The sequence below is a fragment of the Lutra lutra genome, chromosome 10 (assembly GCF_902655055.1).
Source record: "Lutra lutra chromosome 10, mLutLut1.2, whole genome shotgun sequence".
NCBI lineage: Eukaryota > Metazoa > Chordata > Mammalia > Carnivora > Mustelidae > Lutra > Lutra lutra.
The window spans coordinates 43,070,876-43,095,879 of NC_062287.1; the positions used below are offsets into that span (position 1 = coordinate 43,070,876).

At 41.9% G+C, this 25,004-nt stretch overlaps 1 long non-coding RNA gene across 1 annotated transcript; it reads right to left on the reverse strand.

Moving 5' to 3' along the window:
• Nucleotides 1-739: 739 nt before the first annotated feature.
• LOC125078454 (uncharacterized) lies at nucleotides 740-18,093 on the reverse strand. The gene is made up of 3 exons (XR_007120900.1): nucleotides 18,075-18,093; nucleotides 13,709-13,716; nucleotides 740-834 (listed from the first exon to the last, which is right to left on the reverse strand). It is a non-coding gene; the product is annotated as an uncharacterized LOC125078454 (long non-coding RNA).
• Between the last annotated feature and the right edge of the window lie 6,911 nt (nucleotides 18,094-25,004).

Here is a 25,004-nt window from a genome sequence, read left to right on the forward strand (position 1 = left end):
CACCAGCGTGGCGTTGACTTAAGTGACTTGGGTGCCTAAGTGCCTGGATTACCTTTCTGGCTCTGCCTCATATTAGCATAAGGCCTGAGACAGTTTTCCTTAACCCACCTGTTCTTCAGGTACCTGAGCTGTGAACCAGAGATAACTGGATAGACAACCCTCCCTGTGTTACCTCTCCCTCTAAACCCTGCTGTTGCAACCGAGGAACCAGATAGATTTGCACTTTGGGGCACCATTGTTGGCTTTCCTTAAGCTCAAGTCTTTCACCGTCCCAAGTGGGGATACTGAAGTAGATTCAGATAACTCAGTTTTCCAGCCAAGCAGACTTGCTCACTGACCTCTGTTTGACCTCCAAGCATGAAAGCCAGGGACTGGATAGACTTGAATAGTAAGGGATATACGTAGCTACTTCATTGAGTTCTCTGAGGCGTAAAGGCCTTCCTATTACGTAGAGCATGTAAACAGTGCTTGGAACATAGAAAGGAGTATGTAAATATTAGTTATTACTCAAGTCTTCCTTTTCTAAATTCAAATCGTAAGATAACTGTTTGCTATGAGGAGGCAGTTGAGACATGTTCTATTAATAAACAAGCTCTATGAGAGTAGAGGAGGGGCTTGGGAGATTTTTTTCTTTTCAGGAAGAAAAGAATCTACAGAGGAACACTAACTCAAAGAAACAAAAACTTTCAAAAACTTGAGGGAGATCATTTTGATTTTTTGGTACAGATGTAGTTGTCTGTTTTTATTTATTTGAAAAAGAGAGAGCACAAGCAGGAGGAGCAGAGGGAGAGTGAGAGAGTCCCAAGCTGACTCCGTGCTCAGTGAGTGCTCAATCTGAGATCATGACCTGAGCAGAGACCAAGAGGCGGACGCTTCACTGACTGAGCCACCCAGGTGCCCCTTGGTACAGAGGTTTTTGCATCCTTCACAACGTGATTGCTTCTGTGGCTACCTCTGGAGAGAAAAACAGTGAGAGGCCATCAAGTGTGGAAGGCTACAGCTGAGAGAAAAGTCACCGCAACTTTGAAACAAAAAATGCTAATCTAAGGTCATAATATGTTTATCTTCCTATTTGGGATTTTCCTGTAAGGATAAGGTAAGCATAATGGGGTCACAAAACATTAGTGCTGGAAGGTCATCTGGTTCACCTCCCATTAAAATAAAAATGGGCTTACAGAGGTGAAGTAGCATACGTTTACTAACTAGTAGCATGCTACTAGTTAGTAAAGCTATAGATAACTACTAGTTCATAAAGCTAAATCTAGATTCCACTGTATCCACAACTTTTACTATTCCTCCCAATTCTGCCTCCCAATTATAAAAGGAGGAAATCTGTATGTTGTGAGACACATAAACTCACCTTGTTCTGTAAAATCATTTCTAAGTTATTTTCCAACTTTCAGAAATCCTATTATCTCTCAGGAGCTAGTAGTACTCTTAAGCTTCAGCCCACATGCGGTGGTTTGGAAGGCTTAATTTAACAGTTGTCCTCTAAATACAGCGATATTAATATTTCTATTTCTTAACTGTAATAAAGATTTATTTTTGGACGAAGGTTAAGTGGAAACTTCCTGACCATAACTGGAAAGCTTTAAATGTATCAAAGTCTTCTGCTCTGACAGGAATTGGGTGAACTTGAAATTGAATATTGGTAGCGGGTCAGTTAGCCACTGGGTCTTCGTTTCATCAGCTGTAAAACATTGGCCTCATTGAACTGTAGTTGTGATTGGAAGTGTGAAATCGCCTGGATGGTAAAATAATTGAAACCTCAGCGGACCTGCTTGTGCTACAGAATGTCCTCGTGATGACAGCTGACCACAATTTCAGGAGAGAAACTAGCCTTTGTACAGAAAACACAACGCCTTTGCTAGTTTCCTCCTTTTTCCTTTCAGAAGTCTGTTTATCAAGACTACTTTTCCTTAAATGCTTGGGGCGCCTGGGTGGCTCAGTGGGTTAAAGCCTCTGCCTTCAGCTCAGGTCATGATCTCAGGGTCCTGGGTTCGAGTCCCACATCAGGATCTCTGCTCAGCAGGGAGCCTGCTTCCTCCTCTCTCTACCTTCCTCTCTGCCTACTTCTGATCTGTCTCTGTCAAAGAAATAAATAAAATCTTTAAAAAAAAAAAATGCTTTCTAAGAGTTAGCAGAAGTGAAAAATTTAACCTCTACTTTTCCAAATTTGAGGACGTGATGTAGATCCAAACATTGAGTTGGAGCTTTCTGTCCTAAAAGGCATATTTGTTTTTTGAAATTCAGTTCTACAGGTCATTAAAAGGGGAAAGAATATGATCAACTCCAAGCCTTTCAAGTTGGGAAAAATGAAAAACAGACTTGTTCCTGCCTCTAATGCAGAAGGCCTAAAGAGATTGAAATCCTAGCAATCAATGGAAAAGAACTAAACTGGACAAGTAGGCTTCCCCTGTGGAAATGAGGGAAATGCCATGAAGCTAGGCTTGTGCTTTAAAGAAATCATGGAGATGACTTATTTTTTTTTTTCCTGGAATGTATTTTCTGACCCTTCAAAAGTATTGAACAGTTGCAGTGTAGTTTTAAGTGGTAGAAAATGAATGCTCTTAATACCAGCATTCTCTTTTGTGGGGTTCTGGAGAGCTTAAAAAAAAAAAAATTAAATAAATTAATTTTCCCTTGAATTAACTATTCCTGTGGCATCTTAAGAAATGCTCAGTATTCCCAAGAGGCAATAGACATGATCCCCGGTCTGCAGGCTGAAATACAGTTGAGCAGTAACAAGGAGTCTCTAGAGAGAAAGTAACCAAAGCAGCGTTGTGCTCTGAAAATACCGTGAACTTTGGAAGCAGACAATCCTGACTTTGAGTCTTCGCTGCTCTCGTGTTCATTATTTAGAGTTCAGTTATTGAACATAGATTTTTAGCCTTCGGTGTCTGACTGTTAGAAGGCAGTGGTAACATTTACCTCTCTGGGCTATGTGTGGCAAAGGGTAAAAGAAGCAGTAAGTGTTTATATCTTACCTGCCCCGTAAAGAGTTTGAAGTGCTTTGTAAAGGTAAAGCACAGTCCAAGGTGAGCTCAGAAGCCAGGGGTGAACGGCAGTAAAGGAAGATAAAGGTAGGAGAGTGGGCTATGACCCTGAATAAGGTCTGTACAGAGTCTGACACATCACATCGCCTGATACATAAAGATCACGTTTCAACAGTGGTTCTGAACCAGAGGTGATTCGTCTCAGGGGCTGTTTGCCAATGTTAGCAGACATTGGGTTGTCATGCCGGGCGAGGAGAGGCAGTCCACAATGAAGAATTATTGTGAGTGGAGCCATGGTGGAGAAAGCCTGCCTACAACACGCTCACTGCCTGACGCATTTTTCCCAGCACCTAAGTGTAGTATAGACTTCAGAGAAGGCAGAGAATTCCAGGGGGCTAACGTTATCCCAGAAGCTTCCAAAGAGTACATGAAATTTGAGCTGGGCTGTGAAGAATGAAGACCGGGGAGTAAAAGATGTGCAAGGCCCAAGCGGTTGGGGAAGATGGAAGAAATGAGAGAAGACAGGGCAATTCTTCTCTGTGTCAGGACAACAGACAGGGCCCATTTTATGGTAGCTTTCACCCCATAAGAACCCACAATATGATCTGAAAAAGATGTTATACTTATTAAACGCTTAGCCATGTAGTAAGAATGGAGCTCATTAGTGGACCAGAAATTGTTGAATCTGTATTTTGAAAATAGAGAGGAGCAAATGGGAACATAGAATGGTAACTGGAGGCCCAGGTGTATGAGAAAAATCTCCCATAGAAGGTGAACACCCCATCTCAACTCACCAGACTTTTGACTGAGGAAAAAACTAGACTGTAGTATTTGTGCTTAAAAAGAACATTTCTTTAAAACATTGTTCCTTTGTCCTTGCGAGGTCATGGACCATCGACGCTGAGATAGATAAAAGCTCTGAGACTGAGAAAATGATGGATTCGTTCCCCATCAACACAGCACACACTAATCCTAAATTCTGCATAAAATTTCAGTAACCCCTTGGAGATGTACAAGCCCCAGCATAGTGAAGCATACTTCTGTGCCTACAGTCACTTTTTCTCCCAGTGAGTAGTCATTTCACAGTGGAGATATTACCCATTTTCTTTCAGCTATAGACTGGGAGGAACAATTTTAAAGGGCTCGGCAGGTGGGGCTCGGGAGCCTGTATCCAGTGGGTAACTCCGTTTGCTGTCATAATCCCACCCTCGGTCAGACCCTGTTTGGACACTGAGCTCCCCATTTGTTCTCTGAGCCCTAGTGGCTCTTTTGGTTCCAGCCCCTTGTCTTGGTCTCTCTGGGGTGGGGACCTAGTCTTACTCCCCCTGTTGGTGTCTTCAGAGCAGGGCTCTGACTGCAAAACCCCACCTGGCAAGAATAGTGCTTCCACTAGTGGAGAAGAGCCTCTTCTGTTGCTTGCTTTCGAGAATTCTTCATTTTGTGCAGTACTGGAGCCCCACGACTGTGCTGCCACTGATAAAGGAACAGAAGGCTGGCTGAGATCAAAGCAAAAGCTGACACCCTCCAACCTTCCCCCACCACCACTCCTGGGTGGGACATCTGTGACATTCTTTTTTTTTTTTCCCATTTTTTTTTTCTTTTCAGCATAACAGAATTCATTGTTTTTGCACCGCACCCAGTGCTCCATGCAATACGTGCCCTCCTTAATACCCACCACCTGGTTCCCCAAACCTCCCTGCCCCCTCAAAACCCTCAGATTGTTTTTCTTTAGGAATTTCCCCCACCATCTTGATGTTAATACCTTGCAAAAGGGCAAAACAACCTTGGCAATGGCAAAGCCTCTGGTATCCGGTATTTTGTAGGTCCTCTTTAGCATATGAAAGTTCTACTGAAACCTCCCTTTTCCTTACCTCTCCTCAACTCCATGGTACATAACCTGCCACCCCTCACAACCCGGGGGCAGCAGCTCTTCCTGTCCACCGGTCCTGTCCCTGCACTTTAATAAAGCACCATTTGCACCAAAGATGTCTCAAGAATTCTTTCTTGGTCATCGGCTCCGGACCTCACCCCACCAAACGTCACCTATATTCTAGAACTTCATCTCCGCCATCCACACCAGCAGCATCACGACGGCCTCTTCCCCTGAACCCACTGCTGCCCCCCGCCCGCTGTGGTAGCTTCAGCTAGGACATTCCTTGGTGGTTCGCAGACTGCCCCTCCCCCCCACCGCCGTACACAGAGGGCAAGGAGAGACTGAGGAAAGAGGGAGGTCACTCCGGACTGATCTGTGGCAGGTTTAATAAGCAAGAGAACTTACAAGGCTCATCTGAAGCAGCCATAAGATGGGTAGATCTCTGCACATGCCCGCCAGCATCATAAGAGGCCTTACCTGGTTTCAGGCATGTGTACCATCTGGATGGCCTCGAGGACACCTTCCTCAAGGCAATGGCATTAGAAGAGCTCCCACTGTGGGAAAGGGCAGATCACACATTCCAAGCAAGGCGAGGAGGTAAGGAAATTCTAATTGCTCAGGTCCGGCTTGGGGGTCACCCCGTGGTCACCTCCTCGCCATTATCTCTTCCAACTTAACTCTGCCAGATGTCCTAGAATTTTGCACCCAGTTAGTTGTTTTTATTGGCGATGAGAGCTACCATTTATCAAAGTCTTACTTTGTGCCAGATGGTGTGGTGAGCCCTTTAACAAAAAGACAAGGGAGAGTAATAGGGACCATTTCCTGAAAAAGTCAAGTCAACACTATCACTTATTGATCCAAAAACTTTGATCAATGGAACAATGGGGCGGTTCCCCAACACAACTGGGGAAGGCGGAGAAAGAACATTTTGAGGGAGGAAGAACAAAGCTGTACTTCGAAAACACGGAGACCTGGCTTCTAATCCCAAGTCAATGGGTGAGCTCTGTGATTTAAGGCAAACTACTTAACCACTCTGATTCCTTATCTGTAAAACAATCTTTACAAGGAATTGAATGAGACATTGTATGTAAGGGGCTTACTTACCTCCTTGTCCTTTTGTAGGTAACTATCATACTTGCGCTAGCCCTGAGAAATGAGAAGATTCCTTCATCATCTTAAACAAGGATGATCAAAAGAAGGGTGATCTCAGAGACAGAGAGTTTAATTAGGAGCTGAAAAAGGAAAAAGGCATGACATTTTCTATTTTAAACGTGGTAAACTTGCAGCTGACCACTGCAAAAGCAGTAAAAGCTTTTCCTTTCAAAAAGCATCTCACCAGAAATGCGATAGCGATTCTTTTTAAGGATTTGGCAAACCTAATGTTTAGCAGATTTGCAACAATTGCTACAGGCTCAAACGGAAGTTATCTTCCGGTAGCACACTTGGTGCTCTGAGGGAGAGTAGATTATTTTACTTGGAGTGCAATGGCAAGTAAGTTATTAAGGACAGCCACTTTTCTTCAAATATGAAAAATAGGGGGCGCCTGGGTGGCTCAGTCGGTTAAGAGTCTGTCTTCTCAGTCCAGGTCATGCTCCCGGGGTTCTGGGATACAGCCAGGTATCTGGCTCCCTGCTGGGTGGGGAGTCTGCTTTTCCCTGTCCCTCTGCTCCTCCCCCTGCTCATGTTCTCTCTCTCTCTCTCAAAGAAGGAAAGAAAAAAATCTTTAAAAAAAAATATGAAAACTAGATAACTAAAAAAAGAAAGGTGATTGAGACCCTCTGCTCTATTTCTTATGCCTCTAGATGTTGATAGAAAGACATCAACCTAGGGTGGGTTCACGGAAAGCATTTGGGCTCACTCAAAGTTTAACATCAATCTGAGCACTCAGGGATCTCTTTCTGTATATTTCAACTACCCACCTGTTGGGCTTTTGAAGTCTGGGATAATGAAAGAAGCAAAAAGAAAGAGCCCTTGCAGTTTTTGCATGAATTTTTATTGAATTCGGCTCAGAGCCCTGGGTAGCTGGAGGAGTGCTCCTTTTGGCAAGCATCCAGAAAACATCTTTTAGGATGAGCTGCTCTGTTTTTGTTTGGGAGCAACATTGCACAATTAATCACAGTGTTATTTACATTTATGAAAAGTTGGAAACAACCTAGAGATCCAATAAATAGGAAACAGATCATTTATAGTATGCAAGCTTGACAATATTATGCAATATTAAAAACAACTCTGCTGCTGATATACAACACTAGTAAATGTTTACAATATATACAAAGGTGATGCTTTGTTGTTCTGTAAAATGCAAATGGACACATAAGCACCTTCGAAAGGGCAGGAAGATTGTGAATGAACATTATTTCTTTATTGTTTTTGTTATAACAGCTTAGTTATAAATACCAGAAAATGTAATCAAAATTTGCATGACCAAGAAGGCCTTACACGCTCAAGTCTCTCTCCCCTCATAAAAAAGCTACTGGCTTTTCATCTTACTGCAAATAGCACATTATTCTTTCCTTCTCTCAACAGCTTTGCTTCTTCAAAGAAGTTTCTTTTCCCTTCTCACTTTGTGTTTTCTCCTCAGTCTGTTGAAATCTGCCTTCTGCCAGGTCACTTCTTTGAAACTGTTCACATCAAAGTAAGCAGAAAACACCATGTTGCTAAAAGCAGTTTTCAGTCTTGATCTCAGCATTTGATACTGGGTCACGCTTTCCTTAACCTTCCAATTCGCACCTTTCAGATCTCTCCTTTATAGTTCTCCTCAGGCTTGTGGTCCCCCCTCCCTCCCTTAATTTTGCTCTTCCTCCAGGGGCACCTGGGTGGCTCAGTTGCTTAAGCGGCTGCCTTTGGCTCAGGTCGTGATCCCAGGGTCCTGGAACCGAGTCCCACATCAGGGTCCCTGTCAGCAGGGAGTCTGCTTCTCCCTCTTCCTCTGTCGCTCCCTCTGCCGTTCCCCCTGCTTGTGCTTTCTCACTCAGGAGCTTGAGCTCGAGCTCTCAAATAGATAAATAAAATCTTTTTTTAAAAAGTTTACTATTCCTGGGGGACCTGGGTGGCTCAGTGGGTTCAAGCCTCTGCCTTCCGGCTCGGGTCATGATCTCAGGGTCCTGGGATCGAGCCCCGCATCAGGCTCTCTGCTCAGTGGGGAGCCTGCTTCCTCCTCTCTCTCTGCCTGCCTCTCTGCCTCCTTGTTATCTCTCTTTGTCAAATAAATAAATAAATAAAATCCTTAAGAGAAAAAAAAAGTTTACTATTCCTCCAGCTTCTATACCAATCTCCTTTTCCCCATCACTACACATTATCTTTTGTTGAGCTTTTCAGCATAAACCATCCATTTAGCATAAATGTTAGCATAAACCATCCATTTGCTGGTGAGTCTCCAATCTAGGTCCCACCGCCAGAGCTTCATGTATTGGTTATCTGTAGGGGCAAAACCCATTACCTAGAAGCTTAATGGCCTAAACCGACACACATTTATCGTCTTACAATTGCTGTGGGTCAGGAATCTGGGTTAAGTTTCACTGGGTTTTCTGCTTCCTGGCTTCTCACAAAGAAGGGACTCAGGGTGTCATCAGATGGTCTGCATTGTGATCTGAAAACTCAGCCCGTGAAGGCTCATGCAGCCACTGGAGGCAGTATTCAGTTCCTTGCATATTTTTGGATTAAAGCCTTCAGTTGCCTTCTGGCGGTTGGCCAGAGAGCACCCCGAGAGCCTTGCCACGTGGACCTCTCCAGCATAGCAGCTGGCTTCATCTAAGTGTGCCAGCTGTGAAGGCAATGAAGAGGGCACCCTAGCGAGATGGGAGTCACAGTCTTCGTAACCTAATCTTGAGAGATGTCTCCTCAGTGTTCCCACATTTTGCTGGTCGGAAGCCAGTTCATCAAGGTGAGAAGTGTACAGCGAGCCGGAATGCCAGGAGGTGGGGCTCTCTGGGACCAGCAGAAAAATGCCTGCTGTGACTTGAAACCAGATCTCTCACTTCCCACTCGTACATCGATGTACGAGTCCCATTACCAATAGTAAAATGCACAGATCTGCGTACATCATCCTTCACCCATCCCCAAAGTAAGCTCATCTTCACCATTTAAGGGCGCTGCCATTCACCACATTCCCCAAATCAGAAATGAAAGACGTTGTCATTGATTCCTTCTTCTTCCCCTCCCCCAGTGTTCAATTAGTCATGACCTCCTACTCGTGCTCACTTCTGAAGACGTATCCTGTCTGTCCGTGCCCGTGGGTCGGTCTGAAGCTCTCAGGAGCTGTAACTTGTGTCACTGCCCTAGCCTCCTGTCTCCCCTCCTACTCCCAGCCTCGCCCTCTTCCTGTCCTCACCGAGGCCATGGGTGCGGTGTCACACCCTGCTTGGTCTCTAGCTGGCTCCCGGTAGCTCAGGAATACTTAAAGGCGGAAAAGGTAAGGAGTCTGAAAACGCACCTTCAGAAAACTTGTGGTTTTCAGAAGGCCAGGCTACAGGAGTTCAAAGTCAGCAAAATCTTCTTGGCCAGTAGAGATACACCAAGTTGAACGACCAATATTGTGAGGGGAATAGCTTTGTATCTGACTAATATCAAAACTCCTTAGTAGGATGTAAGTGGTTTATTGTGGTATTGCAAGTATGTGGGATGTAAACTTGTAAGAGTTGTTTATTTGCAGTAACTTCTATTAGGTGTTCTTTAAAAAATGATCTTCTTGGGCACCTGGGTGGCTCAGTTGGTTAAGAGACTGCCTTCGGCTCAGTTCATGATCCTGGAGTCCCGGGATCGAGTCCCACATCGGGCTCCCAGCTCCATGGGGAGTCTGCTTCTCCCTCTGACCTTCTCCCCTCTCATGCTCTCTTTCTCTCTCTCAAATAAATAAATAAAACCTTTTTAAAAAATGATCTTCTTGGAGGGCTGAGTCCCTTGAAAGTGTTTCAGTTGTTAAAGTTTTGTTTATGAAAGGAATTAATTAATAACTTATAATAATTAATAATTTATTAATAATAAATGGCTTCATTTATTGAAGTTTCACACCCATCCTAAGAAACTCAGACCTATTTATGCTATCACTTCAGCCTCTCCGGATCCCTCCTGATGCACAGGGTGGCAGTGTAAGAGGGAGAGGATGTTCCCGAGCACGTCCTGGATGCCTGCACACATCAGTGGAGCCCTCATCCCTCCCCAAACCATCTTCATGAAGGTTCTAGCTGCCGGGAATGTAGATGTTGTGATCTGCTCTGGACAGATCTCCTTTTTCTAATGTGGCCACAAGATAGGGACGGCTGAGAGTGGAAGGGGCATTTTCTCTTTAGTTATAACGTGATTAGTTGTCACATATTTCAAATATTTCCTCAACTGCCATGTCCTCCCAGGTGTTGATACCGATTTTGGAATATTCATCTGGAAGCTTGTCTGTGCAGAAGCAGACTTGGGAATACCAGCCAGCAACTGGAGACCAGACCCCCATGCTTATTTTGGTCGGTGCTGCCCATGCCTTCAAGACATCAGTCACTGGATTCCCTAAAATACTCCTCCTCCTTAGATTCAGTTTAACTGGATCAATTTCCTGGACCTGGACAAGAGTCAATACTTGTTATCCTGACAGCCCCATTCGAAAATGAGATATGAAAAATAACATTTTCATGGTGACATGTGGGAAAGAACTATAAAAACCCTTAAGACATGGTTTGGCAAAGATATTTTCCCAATTCAAAAATGAGTCGTGTTTCTGGCACTTGCTGTAGTACTTTGTAGCTGGCAGCTGAATTATCTTGGTTTCTGCCCAAAACCCTGGCTTCAAAAGCTGATCTTCAAATCTCCTGTGTTAAAGAAGGATTTAAAACATTTAGTGGTCATTTGCATGTCAAAAATAAGCCATTATATTAACCTGATTATGAGACACTGTGCCTGTCTAAATGGCCATAATAATAAACACATTAATTACCTTTTGCATGGTAATATAATATTTGTATTATTCTTCCAAACAACAGGTTTTAATAGCCCATTTTATAGATATAAAAACTGAGATCCAGTGAGACCAAAAGCCTGCCTCAGGGTATTTAGAAGAATCAGTACTCGAACCTACAACTCTAGACTTGAGCCTCTTTTCTTTCCACTTTGCTACATTATTTTCAACATTTTTTTTACCTGAAATGCAATGCAGTAGACAGTGTGTTAGTAATTCTTCCCTTAACTGTGCCTCACAGAAAATTCTACACCATCCTTAGCAATAATGACTTGGAGAATTATTTATACCTTCCTTAGCATTAGTACTTTTATAGTATTTCTGAAGCTAATTATCCTACTCATGACTGATCTGTTATTATAAAACAGGTGTGGGCTCGAGTGTCTACAAATGTGCTCATAAGTAAATATGTCTTGATGTCTTACTTATGTGTTAATGCCCACATTCCTTTTTCTTAGAAAATTTATTTCAACCAGGATCTCCTGTCTCTGAAACGTCACTATCCTCTAACCCATGACCTCATAGCATTTAGTGGTTTGAGACCTCTAAATGGGTTCTCTCCATCGAGATGAGGGCATAGCTTGTCCTCTGTGTTAAAGGCAATAGCATTAACTCACTGTCTTTCAATCTGATGATAATTCTGGCTGAATTCAGTCCTGTGTGCATTTGCTTCCCATCATCCAGGCTCTTTTCCTTAGAGAAGGGAGATTACAAGTCAGCAAGGGGAGAGGCAAATGGAACCATGTTATATAGACCTGTGCTTAGGAAGCAATCTAGGACCTCAGAGGTGGGTTGGCGAGAGATAAAGGGAAGCATCAGTCCAATATATGGACTTCAAGGAAACAAGGTGATGGGATCCAGGCAGCATTGATATATCTACGGTGAAATTTTAGTTGATGGAAGATGGGTATGGGCACAAATGGAGGCCATGACATGGTTCTCAGTTTTGGCAAATGATTCCTAGCTGTGCCTAGATGCAGTAGGTAGGCATATCATCAGTACCCAGCAACATAATGGCTAAGCATGGTATCTGGACCCAAGAAATTGGGCTAGGGCTCTGGGGGGTTAACACAGTCCTGGAGAGTGAATGTTCAAGGTTCTGGGGAAAAAGGAAGACTCCAGCTTTGGGCCTGGATTTCAGCCCACATACTTTGGATTTTAACCATAGTAAACAGACACCCCTACTGGTGAAGATAGGATCAGTGGGGAGAACAATTTGTGCAGGAAGTAATATAATCCAATTGTTATTTTGTGAACATTTTTATTTGTTGTTAAGGAAAAGTTGAAAGGAAGGGTTGACTGGAAACCATGAAATCGATTAGGAAGCTGTTGGTTTCTTCAAAGCATTGTCTGTCTCACCTTCCCCCTTGTCAGACTCCTTTTTCCAGAAATATTTTTTTTTAAGATTTTTTTTTTTAAAGATTTTTATTTATTTGACAGAGAGAGAGAGATCACAGTATGCAGGCAGAGAGAGAAGGGGAAGCAGGCTCCCTGCTGAGCAGAGAACCCGATGTGGGGCTCGATCGCAGGACCCTGGGATCATGACCTGAGCCGAAGACAGAGGTTTAACCCACTGAGCCACCCAGGCGCCCCTTTTTAAGATTTTATTTATCATTTTGACAGAGACAGAGGTCACAAGTAGGCAGAGAGGCAGACAGAGAGAGAGGAAGGGAAGCAGGCCCCTCGCTGAGCAGAGAGCCCGACTCGGGGCTTGATCCCAGGACCCCAAGATCATGACCCGAGCCGAAGGCAGAGGCTTTAACCCACTGAGCCACCCAGGCGCCCCTTTCCAGAAATCTTTAACAGTACCTCCTACCAAATCGTTGAACACTCAGTATCTGTTTCTGTTTCATGCTTCCCTGATGTGATTGTAAACTTCGATGAATTTGGTGCACTTAATTTTGCTTGCTTATAGCATTAGGTTAATGATAAACAATAAAAAATACATGGGTGCTTTGCAGTGAAAAAGACAAAGCATGAAAAAGTATGGCATGAACAGAGAAATGAAGGTACGTTGTTCTTAAGAGTATCCATGAGTCAAAAGGGAAAGGTTGATTGATTCCAAGAGCAGGGCGTTATTATGTGGGCAACTCCTTGAATAACAAGTTACACCATCTTTCTTACATTTAAGGTTCAAAGGTATATTATTTTATTTCTTTGTTATTCAACTTGTTTGTGTTTTTACGTGTTACTTGTAAACAGTATATAGGTGGGTCTTTTTTTTTTTTTTTTAAATCCTATCTGGCAATCCTTGAATTTTGCTACAGTGTTGAATCCATTTATACTTAGTGTAGTTACTGAAACAGCTGGATTTGAGTCTGCCATCTTGGTGTTTACCATCTGTTTGTCCCATTTGCTCTGTACTCCCCAGTTTAGTTATCTTCCGTGCATGGCTGTCCTCAAATTCCCCATGACAGTGAAGCTTTGTCCTAATTGGTGAGAGGCCAGAAGCACTGGCAGGGGCCTTGCAGTCCTCCTACACACTAGGTGACCCCCTGCCTGCCTCTCAGGAGGAGTGATCTCTTGCAGCACTCTGTTCCACCCTTCCTCCTGCAGCCATGAATGCCTCCTTCCACAAGCAGACTCCTCTCAGCTCCCTCTCTTCACCCTCACTTAGATGGCCACATACCTTGCACCACAGAGAGTATCTCTTTAATTTCTTCTTCTCTGTCCCCAGTCTTTCTTGTGAGCGCTCAGTGAAGGCCCAAGGAAAGAGTCAGTGAGGGGATGCAGAGATCTCCATGCCTCAGCATTTAAAAATTAATTAAATTCCATCTAGTTTCTTTTCACGCACATATATGGCAGCCCCCTCTTCCTCTTAGCGCTCTGCAGAAGGCGGATCTGCTCTCTCATCCGAGAAAGGCTCGTCACCTTGTGTACTTCAATTCCCCAGGCTACCTCATGGCCTCTGTTCTCTAATACATTTAAAATCTTCTGTGGTTTTGTATAGTATCCAGCTTGTTCTCATTATTAGAGTGGAAACAGCATCATCCTCAACTTTCTATGTCCTAAGGAAATGTAGATCTCAGATGATACATGCTCCATACTTCGCACAATTGCTGACCCCTAACTGCTGCTCAAAAACATGTTTGTTAGTTTCATGATATGAATAGTCCCATCTACTATTCATACACCTTTAAATTACCATTCAATTTAATCTGTGTTTACATTCAGAGATTGTTTTGGAGAGAAGCAATAACATAAACTCTAAAAAAATCACTGCAGCATATCATGTACGTAGGTACATCAATGAAGAGGAAAAATGTTATTTCCGTTGTGCTAGATACTAGCAAATCGGGCAAAGAAGGAAGAAACCTGCAAGGCAGGCCTTTATGATCACCAGAGATACTCTGTGGGTTTATAACTCTCTCTGCCTTTTCCAGACAGATCTTTACCTCGTGCACACACATAACATGCCTTACTTCATCAGACTTTATTTCTGGGTCTTGAGTGAATCTGTGGGGAATTCTTGTTAAGTAAACATTGTACTGATTTCTGATAACTTCACAGACATTCTGAAGTATGGAGGATGGGGATATATTTAGAGATCATCCAGAGGTTATATAATAGAGTAATATTCCACATAATAACATCTTGAAGTACTGTCAGGGGAAGTGACCAGATCACTGCAGAATATCTAGGTCAACAGCCTCACCTCTGAAAAATATGCTGGCTGTTAAGGAGGGAAAACATGGACTTCTTTCTTTTTGTAACCGGAATATCAAGACCTCATATCCCATAAAAGCAAAGATCGACTAAAATATCATGAAATAGACCTGGGTTATGCAAAATGAAAAAGCTATTTCTTGTTGCTCTGAGTCTTTTACTTGCTTATAGAGGAAGACCCTGTGCAGGCTTTGAGGGACTCTGAAACACAAGAATAAATTATTTAAAAATACAAGGAAACCAAAGAGCATTCTGAATTAAATGAAAGGGAACAATTTTCTATCCACGTTGTCTGGAACTGAATTTGTTTAAACACAATATATCAAGGGAAAATTAATCACTAAAGTATGCAGGCATCTGTGTATGTGTATGTGTTTATATACGTGGGGATGTACACACATGTATGTTTATGTGGAGATATGTGTGGGAAAGAGAAGAGAGAGAGAGAGAAATTGAGAACTGAAGGCCAAGTGCTGAGAGGAATCTGGTTTTCATCAGTTTACAAATAGAAATTGGGACTGTGCCTGGTATGAAGATGAAATATTTTGAATCCATTCTGCTCTCTTTGAGTTGCAATTGCTAGGGCATAGGATTTGCAGCACACACACTTGCTTTGCAAGCCTGTACTTAGGGATGTTTAAACTCGGGGCCTCGGGTATCCCTCTGGAACTCACTCTCAGTCTGGTCCTGGAAATGCTGAATATCTGATTGATCTCTTCATGACTCCAAAGCTGTTTTATCTCAAGGTTTGGCCTGCTGTCAGTAGTTCAAAAGTCCTTAGTCCTGCCATTAAGCTAGGTTTTTGCCTCACAGGAGAAAAGAGGGAGAACTAATGCTTTCTGAAAAACCAGCATGTAGGGTAACCTTGGTCTGAACCCTTTAAAATCATCAAATGGCTTCAGGGCTGTGATATATTTATCTGGGTTATTTTGAGTCACATATATTTCTAGCTTCTTGGCACAGAATTATTTTTATGCTTAATTTTACTAGCGATGCTGGGAGCTAACCTTTGCATCCTCACGTATTCTCGATTTTATCATCTGAGTGATCTTTATAAAAACCAAATCTGTCTCAGGTTGAGCCTAAAATTTCTTTGGTTGAAACCGTTATAAGATCACCACTGTCTTGGGGTTCAAATTCGACCTGAAAGTCGGTGTAACAGAGAGGTCAAGAGCACACGCCCTTGAATCAGATGGACAAGCTTCAGTCCCAGGTGCTCCTACCCACCAACTCCCATCTTTGGCTCTTTGATTCCTCAGCTGGACAATGAGGGTTGTGAGAGCTCCCAACTCATAGAGTTGTGCAGTGTTAAAGAAGATAATTTACCTAAAGCCATTCAAAACTTGCCTGGAACACAGTGAGTGTTCAACGAATGCTCATTAATATCACTGTTGACACAGAATGCAAAGCCCTCTGTGGTTGGACCCTTACTTGACTTTTAAATTACTGTGGCTCAGGAAGTGGACTTAATTTCTCCATACATGATTTTGTCTAATATTTACAATAGGCATACTGGATAGGTACTACCCTTGTGTTTAGGGGTAGAAAATGGGTATTTCATCGCTGCCATGTTTGCCTTCGTCAGGTATTATCATTCCAACTTACTAGAGAAAGGAAGTCCTTCGTATGGACTTGAATAATTCATTTACTTTTTTAAAAGATTTTATTTATTTATTTGACAGACAGAGATCACAAGTAGGCAGAGAGGCAGGCAGAGAGAGGGAGGGAAGCAGGCTCCCTGCCGAGCAGAGACCCTGACACGGCTCGATCCCAGGACCCTGGGATCATGACCTGAGCCGAAGGCAGAGGCTTTAACCCACTGAACCACCCAGACGCCCCTGGACTTGAATAATTTAAACAGAGCACATCAATCTGAAAGGGAGAGAGGGAGACAGAGAGAAAGGCTTGTTAGCAGGAGCAGAGATAAGAAACAGATCATTCAGTTTTCCACTCATGGCAACAGTATTTTCTTGAGACACAGCAACACTGACATTTTTCTGAATTTGCCCTTTCTCCTTATATTGAAATCCCTATTTTGGCTACAGCTACTTTTTCCTTGTAAATTAAAATGCTCCGACCGCTCATGTGTAGGAGAATACACAGGTGGTGTGATAGGTGGTCTCTGGACCAGGTATTGGGTTTGCTGGGGAAAAGCACAGGAGACGGAGAGGCCAGCTTGTCTGCTGGAGGGTACTTGATGGGATAGCCTGTTCTGAAGCTCAAGAGATCCTACTCATCCTTCCCTTCATTCAGTAAATGTCTCACTACTTCATAGTTACACATCTACAAGTTTCTACTGAAGGGACTCTATCCATAATGCTGACTGCTTGCTCAAAGTGGACCTGCAGCCTCTACTTTTAGACATTAATTTTTATTTCAGTCTCCCCGGACGCTGAGCTCCATGACAAATTCCCACCCTAGGAGGTGGGGAGCAGGCTGCCGATGAGACAGAGGCTGAGACGGATGCTCCGAATTCATAAAGGCTCAGAGAGGAACACAATAATGCTGGAACGTGCCCAGCATCCCCAAGGCACTGAGGCTGTGCTTGAGGTCGGCAGGGATACTGGACATTGTCAGCAGAAGCGAGCTCTGCCAGTATTGCCACACTCACACTCATGCCCCTTGCCCCCGTTCCCATCACAAACCTCTGCTCCACGTGGTCCCATACAAAGTGTTTTCAAATGTTATGTCAGAATAGTGAAGGCCTGAACTCCTTATGGAAAGTCCAGAGACTAGTCTCAGAACTACTGGTGGCTCAGAATTAAGCTGTACTCTTCTGTGCCTTCTTCCCGTGCCTCCCATTTTCGCTTCTGTTATTCTAGTTTCCTACATATCCTAAAACTCCAAATGAACGACGTTAGTTCAATGTAATCTTTCGATTCTGAATGTGAAAAATCTTCGATTTAAACTCTGTGATGCTGAAAAAGGCAGGGTGATTTCATTATACGGAACAATAAGCCAGCAGAATCTGTTAAGAAAACATTTAATGTAAGCTTCTTATTTGTTTAAGGCAAATCACACACACCCACATAGTTAGCGTTTAAAAATGCAAAGGTTATGGGACGCCTGGGTGGCTCAGTTGGTTGGACGACTGCCTTCGGCTCAGGTCATGATCCCGGAATCCTGGGATCGAGTCCCACATCAGGCTCCCAGCTCCATGGGGAGTCTGCTTCTCCCTCTGACCTTCTCCTAGCTCATGCTCTCTCTCACTGTCTCTCTCTCAAATAAATAAATAAAATCTTTAAAAAAAAAAATTAAAAAAATAAAAATGCAAAGGTTAAAAAGGGTGATGCAGTAAGTTCCTTCCTGCTTGTATTTCTCTCAAGTATAATACTGTGTATTGATGTTCTCAGGCATCCCAGATCTCAGGAAATAAAAAACCTCAGAGTTAGTTTTGTAAAACAAAGCTCTACTTGATAATGAGATTTGGAGGATGCACTGATGTATTTTATTTTATTTTATTTTATTTAAAGATTTTATTTATTTATTTGACAGAGAGAGATCACAAGTAGATGGAGAGGCAGGCAGGCAGAGAGAGAGAGAGGGAAGCAGGATCTCCGCTGAGCAGAGAACCCGATGTGGGACTCGATCCCAGGACCCTGAGATCATGACCTGAGCCGAAGGCAGCGGCTTAACCCACTGAGCCACCCAGGCGCCCGCACTGATGTATTTTAAATAAAACTTTCATGAATGGAAAAAAAGGGGTTAAAAATGCTAGCACCCAATTATTTAAATATAGGACTAAAGGTAAACACCTGTGGGAGGTTTTATATATTTTAAATATAATGATATTGACACATAATGATATATCAAAAGAATGGGGTAGAAGGAAAGAAGAAGGAATAATACATAATTGTACTAATTTCTCACCTATCACAGATGGTAGTTAACAGAAATTCTAAAATTGAAAAAAATACTTAAAAAATATGACTCTAACTTCTCAATTTTAAAGGCACATGTAATAAATAGAAATATATTTTAGGAGATATCTCTTGTGATATAAAAAGAATTTAAAAATACAGTACTTCCCTTGGAGTACTTAATTTTATTAAATAAACTCTTTGCTTTAGAATAGTGTAAGATTTACAGGAAAATAGTGAAGATGGTACAGAGAGTTCCTATCTACCTACACAGCCAGCTTCCCTATTATTAACAACTTACCTAAGTATGGTCCATTTGCCAACATTGAAGCATTCTTATTAACTTATGTTCATAGTTTAATTCCTTAGTTAGAATACCTTAATTTTTATCTAATGTCTTTTTCAATTTTAAGGATGCCATCTAGCGTATCACATTACATTTAGTGATCACGTCTCCTTAAGCTCCCCTTGGCCATGACAGTGTCTCAGACTTCCCTTGGTTATGATGACCTTGACAGTTTTGATGAATACAGTTTAGGTATTCATAGAATATCCCCCAATTGGGATTTATTTGGTGTATTTTTATGGTTAGGCTGTGGTTACAGATTTGGGGGAGGAAAATCCCAGAGATGAAGTGCCATTTCCATCCCATTATATCAGGGGTTCCTACTGTCCACATGATTCATCACTGTCAGCCTTACTCACCTGGTTGAGGTGACAGCTGTCTGGTTTTTCCACTGTAAGGTTATTCTTTTTCCCATTTTTCATACTTTACTCTCTGAGGGAAATTACTATACACAACCCACACGGAGTTCAGGAGTTACGCTTCACTCATTTGAGGGTGAAGGATCAACATACATTATTTGGAATTCTTCTTCTACAGAAGAAATTTGTCTATTCTAACCTATTCGATTGATCGATTGATTGATAATTTATATATGCATTAAATTTCTATATGTATCAAATTGTTAATAATGTGAAGATATCAAGAATAAAATCACTTATTTTTAAAAAGGAAAGAAGAAAAGAGGAAAGAAAGCTTACAAAGAGAGAATTCTGGAACTGGAGTTGCGGTCCTTCACACAGGGGACCTGGCCAAATCAATCTCTCCTAGCTCTATTTCATGACCTGTCCTAAAAGAGTTGAGGAATCTTTTGATTTACTAATTTGTGGTTGACAGGAAAGTATCAACATTCATAATAACTGTTTTTTTCCAATACTGCCTCCTAGGGTAATATTTTTGAAGGCATATTTAGTAACAATTAGGGTCCTAAATATAAAAGCTGAAATTTAACCCCCAGTATAGTGCAAGTAACTAAACACAGGTGAGTATCAAATAAAAATTTTCTCCTCTCTCTGTTTCTCTCTCTCTCTCTCTCACACACACACACACACACACACACACACGCATGCACAGCAAAATTTGCATATCTGGAGGTAATGACATCTTGTAAACGAAGGCTGGCTCTTTTTGGCTTTGATTTTTGAGAAGCATCTTGATTTCAGAAACAATATATGGAGAGGGAGTGCACCGTAGAATTAAGACACTGCACTATTTATCATTTTTAGCAAAATATAGGGCTGAATCATGAACCAAGAACAGCCATATAGATCAGAGTCTTCGACTTATGCCACAAAAACATCATTTTATCTAGGTTTCTAAGAGCCAATACTTCCTATTAATTAGCCATTCATTCTCTGCATCTATAATTCATTTATAACTGGAATTTTTCATATTGAATTAAAAGCAATCTTACAACATATATCATCAAAAAGTAAAAACTTACAAGATAGATTGTGAAAGAATAATTTGTCAATTTGTTAACATATGCTTTTATGTTTTAATTACTTGAAAATTGGCAGGTCATATGAACCGCATTGGAAAAAATCCCCTCAAAGTATAATCAGAGTAATTAAAGCAGCAAAGTCTTGAAATCAAGCAGGTTAAACCCCTCCCTAAATATACATACATCCATTTCTTAAGGTAAAGCAACTGAGACTTGAAGAATAATTTCCTAAATTCATTGCAAAATTAGGAGTGAAATCCAAACTTCCGGTCTCTGTGCCCAAGGCCCTTCCCACTTCATTATCTAACTACATGTGTTTTTTTTTTTTCCTTGACCTATAACAGGTACCAAAAGATCTGCAGTAAATAACTCATGATTGAGAGCAAACATTATATAGTTGGTCAAGGCAAGCCCATCATCCATGGGATAATATAGGAGGGATCCAATCTGCCAGTAGGTTCCATGATCCCTGCCTTATCTGTGAATCTATTCCCTTCCCTTAAAGCTTATTGATCAAACCTACTTTTAAGTATACAGGTGGCTTGAGAAATAAAATAAATGATCCGGTTTCATTAAAACAACAACCACATTGTAAGTATTATCAAGAGAAAACATTATTTCAGCCTAAAAGCTTTTTTCTAGAAGTCCAGGAATGTATATTATGGAATGTTCTGCGTTCTAAAAGCTATGTTTGTTTTCAGTCCATTTTAAGTGGAATATTTTTCACCCTTCTGAGTAGGGCAGACAAAGGCTTTAATTAAACAAATGTCACATGGGAACTCTTGCCCCAAAAGCCTTTATTGGCCCTAATTAGCAGATGCAGCTGTAGACTCTATCAATATTAGATGGTCTGTTTATTGTGTCCATTTATATCACACTCATCAGGGAGCATGTAGAAGGCACCCCAGAATTATCAGCTTTAATTAAAACTGGCTCAAATGGTGAAGAAAATATCGCACACAAAAGTGGGTCAGGTAAAAGAGGAAGATTAAAAAACAAAAAAAACCCAGTGGCCACAGCATACTCAGAATATTATATTACCAAGGTTTCTTTGGGAAAACTGGAGGAGGGTATTTGCTGATCTGTCAGCAACTGCCTGGAGGAGCGTAAGCAAAAGGGCTGGGCTGAATTATACGGGTAGGCGAGCCCCTGACTCAGAACATTTTCCTCTCCTGCCCAGGGCTCTGCAGTGACTCAGGGTTTTTCATTCTAACTAGATAGGGAAGGAGAGTGACACACTCATTTCGTCATATTTCCTCCAAGGAATTATATAATGCTAGATCTGGAAGCTCCTAGAATGTTATTCTGTGTATCTTAAATACAATATCTAACAAAATTACTATTATTTATTTCAACTTCTGCTATGCTTTTATATATCATTCTTATCCTCAAAACTCAGCACTGGGCTTTGGAATTTTCTAGATAAAATATCTTGGGCTCAAAAAAACATTAAGTCCTTTCTAAATGTGATAGAGTTGGTACAAGACAGAACCAGGATCTAAATTTCTGTGTGATTCCAAAGCCCAGACACCTTTCTCTGTGCTATAGGTCTTCTCTATAGAAGTCAAAAGAATTTAGGATTTTTGGCCGACAACTTGTTAACATAAAGGAGCTGTAATTTTTGAACACCAACAAATGAGTTTAAGCCCTTTCCCATTTTCTTAATTTCTCTGAGCCTCTGTTTCTTCACTCCTCAAATCAGGATAATACCTAGTTCCTGAAAACTGCATTATATGAGATCAACTTTGTGAAAAGATTCTGGCCTGTGGAAAACTCTTGACAACCATGATCACTCATTCCGTTCTCACTGATCATTCCATCATGACCATGTTTTGAAAGACTCTTTGAGATGGTAGGTTCTTCCTATCTCTTTGGAGTGTCATTGGCCTGCTTTCATAGAGCCCCTTTGAAGGATAAGATAGACGGACGTTCACCCTTAGTGGTGTAACAGAAATGTAAGCTTTGTTCTGTTTCCCAAGGAAACAATCGCTGGAAGTGTGAGTTTTCGGTATAAAAACCATGAAATTTGGGGTACCTGGGTGGCTCAATGGGTTAAAGCCTCTGCCTTTGGCTCAGTTCATGATCCCAGGATCTTGGGATCGAGTCCCACATCAGACTCTCTGCTCAGCAGGGAGCCTGCTTCCTCCTCTCTCTCTCTCTGCCTGCCTCTCTGCCTACTTGTGATTTCTGTTTGTCAAATAAATAAATAAAATCTTAAAAAAAAAATAAAAACCATGAAATTTGAAAGAAGCGGTAATTGGCCAGTAATTAGAAAGCTGTCACTGTTCAGAATAGGCTTTGCAGACTTCTTCAGTAAAGTCCCCTTAAAGGCAAGCAGAACACACTTGTGTCTCCATGTGGTTTGAATGCTCTACAGCAAGCATGAGGTTTATTTAAAGGATATAGTTGTATTTTTTAAATGATGCAGTTTTGTACTCCTAAATATATATACTGGTTTCTTTCTTTTTTTTTAAGATTTTATTTATTTATTTGTAAGAGAGAGAAAGAGCACAAGCAGGCAGAGTGGCAGGTGGAGGGAGAGAGGGAAGCAGGCTCCCCGATGAACAAGGAGCCCGATGCGGGGCTCATCCCAGGACCCTGGGATCATGACCTGAGCCGAAGCCAGCGGCTTAACTGACTGAGCCACCCAGGCATCCCAATATATATACTTTTAAATTAAAAATCATTAAATGGTTATGCCTCTAAGAAGTAGGTAAAGGTCCCTAAGAAGTCCTCCAGAAATTCCATACTCCAGTCCAAGAATTATTGGCTTAGAAAGTATTTCATCCAGTGTAGAATAAGCCAAATAATGGTTTTTACTCAGAATTATTTCTGAGGTGATTTCCATGAAAATAAGTTCCATTTGTGACCTAACACGGGGCAATTATTCCTACATGAGGACAAAAGAGAGGCGAGAGAAAAATAATTTAGATTCTATGCCGACTCTGCATTTTTTTATAAATGTCCCAGTTTATATATTAGAATATTAAACTGAAACACCTCACTTACTATTTAGATGGAAGCATAGTCCAGTGAGAAATAATGACAAGTCATAGTCTGGGTTCCTCCAGTGTTACAATCTGTGCCATTTGCTGGTTTATTTTTTATTATTTTTTAAAAATAATGTCTATACCCAACTTAGGGCTCAAACTCACAAACCCCAGATCAAGAGTCACCCATCCCTTTGCAGAGGCTGTTCCTGCAAACAAGTGTTTACCTCAGAATCTGTTCACTGGGGAACCCAGCCGATGACAGCTTCTCACCGAGAGAGGCAACTTCCTTCTGTCCTCCCCCACATGGCAATTTCCCCAGTTTCATTAGACACTGTCTCTGAATTTAAAAGTGAAAATAAAATAACTACGTGACTCTGAAACATCATCGGTATGTGGCTAGGTAACTGTAGTCTGCACAGTGATTATTTCTCGTTCAGCTAGTTTTATTGAGCATCTATTATGCCTCAGACACTGGAGTATTTGAAATTACAGATGTAACCTTATTACAACCATATGGCATAAGCATTACCATACCTGCTCAAGAAAGGAAGAAACTGAGACTTATTCCCTTGGTTAAAATGGTAGCGTTAGCATAGTGTGAAGTCAGAATTTGCACCCAGGCTGTGTTTCCCCGAGTCTCGTGGTCTCCTGCTTTCCTGTGATCCTTTGTGCTGCTCACATGTCTATCTGCAGCTCCCTGCCTCTGAGCACAGGGCAGAATCACGCTTCCCTGCCCTCCCGATGCTAAGCACAGCCATGCCACTTGTCCTGGCTGAGGAAATAAATGGGACAGAAGGGCTGATGGCTTCTTGCTTTGTTGTCCCTCTGCCTTCACAAAGAGCAGTGACATTCCAGGAGGCTGTGGCTCTGCCTGTTTGTGTCCCTGAGTAAAGACAACATGAAACAGGACTCCCAGCCCAGCTCAAGATGGGCATGAAACATGGGTGGAAGGAATCTAAGCTGTCTTGAGTCGCTGCTCTCCAGGCATTATTTATTACCACAGCATAATTAACATCAATACATGAATTATGACTAAAGGACAGATTTAAAAAAAAAAAAAGGACATAAGGTTATTGAGTATAAGGCATAGCATAGGTAATTACCCACTGCCATGCATGTTTGTGGGTGCTTCCTCGGGCTCTGTTCACCTCTTCGGATAAAGGGGCCCTGATTTTCCACTGGGGTCTTTACCATCACCCATTCAAGGGATCCTGAACTAAAGCCCAGCTCCAGAGAAATTCCAGATTGGTTGAAGCCAACCCTACCTTCCTGGGTACGGTGCTGGTTCAGCATTAGGCACAAGCTTAACTTGAGTCCTAAGAGCAAAACCCAGGATTTAAGCAAGAAGAATTGGAAGAGACCCTTTCTCTCCCTCTGAATGGGGAACAAGTTTGCTGAATCACGTGGCTATCTGAGGGCATCCCTTGGGGCCAAGTGGTCCTCTTTTGTGCACTGAAGATGAAGGAGACTGAAGAAGGAAGCAAGAAACCATATTTTTATGACTCTGAGTAGCTGCATAGATCATTACCTAAAATAAGTACTGCAAATTCTCAAATCCCTTAGGTCTCATTGAGTCTGATTTTCTGTTCTGACCTATAAAGTCACAATCTCACTGCCCAGGGAGAACCACTGTTGACATTATAGGCTCATTCTTTTTGTACATTTTATTGTATCTTATTTTTTTATTTTTATTTTTTTTAAGATTTTATTTATTTATTTATTTATTTTATTTATTTATTAAGATTTTATTTATTTATTTATTTGAGAGAGATCACAAGTAGGCAGAGAGGCAGGCAGAGTGAGGGGGGGAAGCAGGCTCTCCGCTGAGCAGAGAGCCCGATGTGGGGCTTGATCCCAGGACCCTGGGATCATGACCTGAGCCGAAGGC